The following is a 4,321-nucleotide window of genomic DNA, read 5'->3' on the forward strand; positions in this document are numbered from 1 at the left end:
AAACTATGTGATTCAAATAAAAAAATAAAACTTTGGCGGGTCAATAAATAGACATATGTAAAGATTAGGATAGGAACCAAAAGTGAAAATAAAGATTAGATAGGGACAGAAGTCTAATTCCTTGGGAGGTGGGCAAGTATATTAAATAAGGAAATAAACCCTCCACCAACTTCCTCGTTCTTGTATGTATACATGAACCACACACTTTTCTTCTCTCACTATGTTATTTGGAATACGCTTTAGGGGTATGGGGTAGGACCATAAGTTGCAATTATAATTCTTATTATCCCATATTTATTTTTAATAGTAACATTTTTGGACTATGGAAAAACTAAGATTTTGTTGTTCTTCACTTTAACATTAAAAGCATGTTTGAACAAGTTTATGAGTGGCCAAAAATACTTTTTCTTTTGTCAAACAAATATTTTTTTGAAAAATTTAAGATGTTTGACCAAGATGAAAAAGTGCTTCAAAAATAATTTTTTATTTTTGGGGAGAAGCTATAAATCTTAGCTTCTTCTAGGAAGTAGAAGCAGAAAATTAATTTGTTCAAGATAAAAAAATCCTTACAATAAATTTATATTTTCCAAATATCTCTCATTAACTTGACCTTTTCCTTTTCCTTTTTCTTTTCTTCTACCATACCTTTCTTTTTTTTTTTCATCATATTTTTATTCTCTTTCTCCTATTCCTTTTTGAAATTCACTCTACTATAAATAGATCTCTTCTTTTATAGTGATTTATATGAGTAGATTTTTAATTTATATTAAATAATGTATTTTGATATATTTAAATCATCATGTAAATAATAAGTAATATCAGGTACCCAATTGTGATGACTCGATAGGTCATTTTCAGATTTAGCCTCTATTTTCGTGTTCTGAAACCTCGAATAGCTCCGTTTAGCATTTCTCGATTTTGTGTGCACAATCCGAGTCTTTTTCCGAAAAATATTATGTGAAAATTTTAAGAAAATGTGAATTTTTTTCTTTAAAATGACTTGAGTTGACTACGGTCAATATTTTATTTTGACGGACCCGGATCAATATTTTGACGGTCTCGGTGGGTCCGTATCGTGATTTGGGACCTGAACGTATGCCCTGAATCGAATTCGGAAATCCCTAACTTGGTTTGACTCTTTTTGCCGAAAACAAGCCTTTTTGAAACTTGAAGAATTACTAAGTTTGACCGTAAGTTGACTTCTTAGATAACAAGCTCGGATTTGATGTTAAAACTTGGAATAGTTCTGTATTGCTATTTGAAACTTGTATGCAAAATTTGGTTCAATTCGGAATTGATTTGACATGATTCGAACACTTAAACGTGATTCTAGTGTTCTTGAGTTTTACTTTGAAAGTTCGTTCGTTTTGAGAGTTGATTCGTAGATTTAGATGTTATTTTGGTAATTTGATTGGCGATCAAGTTCGTATGATGTTATTATACTTGTGTGCATGTTTAGATTGGAGTCTGAGGGGCTCAGGTGAGTTTTGGATAGGCTACGAATTGATTTTAGGTTTTGGAAGATAGCTGATGCCTTCACTGTTGCTGGTGCGATCTGCAGATCTTGCATTTGCGAGATCTGACTCGCAATTGCAAGCCTTGCTTTTGCGAACAAACGTTCGCATTTGCGAGCATGGACTAATTGGGTGAAACTCGCATTTGTGAGATTTTGTTCGTATTTGCGAATTGTGGACCTTCACATTTGCGAAGGAGATGGACGCAATTGCAATCATTGACCACTAATGGTTGCTTCGCATTTGCGAAGTTTATGTTCGCATTTGCGACCCCTATCTCGCATTTTCGATGTTCGCAATTGCGAACAAGACATCGCAATTGCGACATCCGCAAGCTAGGTGAAAGAGGGAAAAATGGGATTTAGCTCATTTCCCAAAATCTCTCAACCCTAAATTCATTGGTAAGTGACTTAAATCTATTTCTTTTCAATTATCCATTACATTTCATGAGATTTCAACATTAAATTTAGGAATTTCATGGTAGAAATTATGGATTTGGGTGGAATTAGGAATTTTGTAAAATTGGGATTTAGACCTCGAATTGAGGTCGGATTTCGAAATAAATCACATATCCGGGCTTAGGATTGAATGGGTAATCGGGTTTTGGTCCGAATCTCGATTTTGACCAAGTGAACTCGAGGTTGACTTTTGTTGACCTTTTCAAAAATAATTTAAATTGAACCTATTTCATTCGTGGGTAGTTTTTAAAGCTTATTTTGAATCATCTAGTCAATAATTTGCTAGATTTGGTTGGTTTGGCTTGTTGGAAAGGCAAGGCCGTGGTTGAGCTTTGAGTTGATTGTGGAGTAAGGTAAGTGTTGGGTCTAACCTTGATTTGAGGGAATTAAGGACCCTTGAACTTCTTGTTATGTGCATTATATGAGAAACAACGTATATGCGAGGTGACGAGTGTATATGCGTTGTTGTATTACTTGTTTCCATGCTTTCGTTTCTTCATTGTATATCTTGTTACATGCCTTAATTGCAACATGCTTATTTGACTTCCATGTCATAATTGCTACATGCCATTTAGTATTCCTTGTATTAAATTATCCATTTCTTCCATAATTCCATGCTTATTTACTACTTGTCTCTATATGCTTTCTTGCATATCTATATTGTCTTAGGCCTTGTTTGTCTTATAGTTTCGTATCATTTGTTGCCTTCAATATTGTAGTATCATTTGTACGAATTGTTAATTGGTAGATACCGTTGAGTTAGTAAAGTTGAGACCTCCGAGTTGTTCGAGATTCCTTGATGATCATGTTATCTTAATGTAGAACTTCTTGTAAATCTTGGTTGTTGAATTGCTATTGTTGATTGAAATTGTTTGGGGAGCATGTTGTACGCCGCAACGAAAATTGAAAGGTAATGAATTAAAATGGCGGAATAAGGATGGATTATGATATTGACAGATGATGATATGATGGGATCGGGTTGCGCACCGTAACATATTGTTTAAAGTTGATATTGTGGGATCATGTTGCATGCCGCAACATATTGATTAAATTTATATTTGTTTGTGATTGTTGGATTGGCATCGGTAATCGAGAAAGAGCTTATATGACTGATTATTCTGGGCTCTCTGTTAGTTGGATTTGAGTTCATTCTTAAGGATTAATTGATTTACTTCCTTTCATATCTTTTTTGTTATTATTATTATTGCGTACAAGTTAATGTGAGTGATCCGCCTTAGCCTCGTCACTACTTCATCGAGGTTAGGCTCGACACTTATAGAGTACATGAGGTCAGTTGTACTCATACTACACTCTGCACTTCTTGTGCAGATATCGGAGCTGGTCCCAATGGCGTTCAGTAGACTTGCTCGGATCCAGATATTCAGTGGAGACTTGACGTATAGTTGCACGGTGTCCACAGCCTGAAGTCCCCTTCAACTTTATATTCAGCTGTTTACTTTGATTCATACAATTATGCTTATTTTAGACTTTTATCTGTAGTATTCTAGACGCTCATGTACACGTGACACCAGATCTTGGATTTGTATTTGGATTTCGTCACATATTAGTTTATTACCATATTTTAGACTATTCAGTTTCATTATTGTCATTTAATTTGAAAATATTTAAAAATGGTTACTGTCTTTATCTAATGTTGGCTTTCCTAGCAAGTAAACCGTTAGGCGCCATCACCTTCTCGAGGGTGGAAATTCTGGATCGTGACAAGTTGGTATCATAACACTAGGCTGCCTAGGTCTCACGAGTCATCAACAAGCTTAGTAGAGTCTGAAGGGTCGATACAGAGACGTTTGTACTTATCTTCCAGAGGCTATGGAGTTTAGGAAAAATTTCACTTCTTTCTTTGATGATTGATACGTTGATGATTGAACCCTTCTACCCATGTTCTCTCACAGATGGCGAGAACACGCATAACATCAGCAGCCGGACAGGAGTCGGAGCCCTCTATGAAAGCTACTACCAGGGGCAGAGGTCGAGATCGAGGTCAAGCCAGAGGCAGAGGCAGAGGCAGAGCTCAGTCTAGAGCTCGGGAAGTAGCACCGCCCAGTAGAGCCTCATATTGATCACGATGAGGAGGTCCCAGCTCAGATCATGCCCGTCGGAGCAGCTCAGGTCCTGGAGGGATTCATAGCCACTCTAGTGCTTTAGGATGCTCTAGTCCACATGGTGGGCCTCGTGGAGTGTGTGGCCCAGACCGGTGCATTTTCGGTGGCACCAGCCGTCTCTCGGGCTAGGGGAGGAGCATGAACTCCCGCTACTCACACTCCGGAGTAGGTGGATCCCCTATATCATACTCCAACAACCCAGCCAGTTGGGGTGGTTCAACCGGTT

The sequence above is a fragment of the Nicotiana tabacum genome, chromosome 14 (genome assembly GCF_000715075.1).
Source record: "Nicotiana tabacum cultivar K326 chromosome 14, ASM71507v2, whole genome shotgun sequence".
Lineage (NCBI taxonomy): Eukaryota > Viridiplantae > Streptophyta > Magnoliopsida > Solanales > Solanaceae > Nicotiana > Nicotiana tabacum.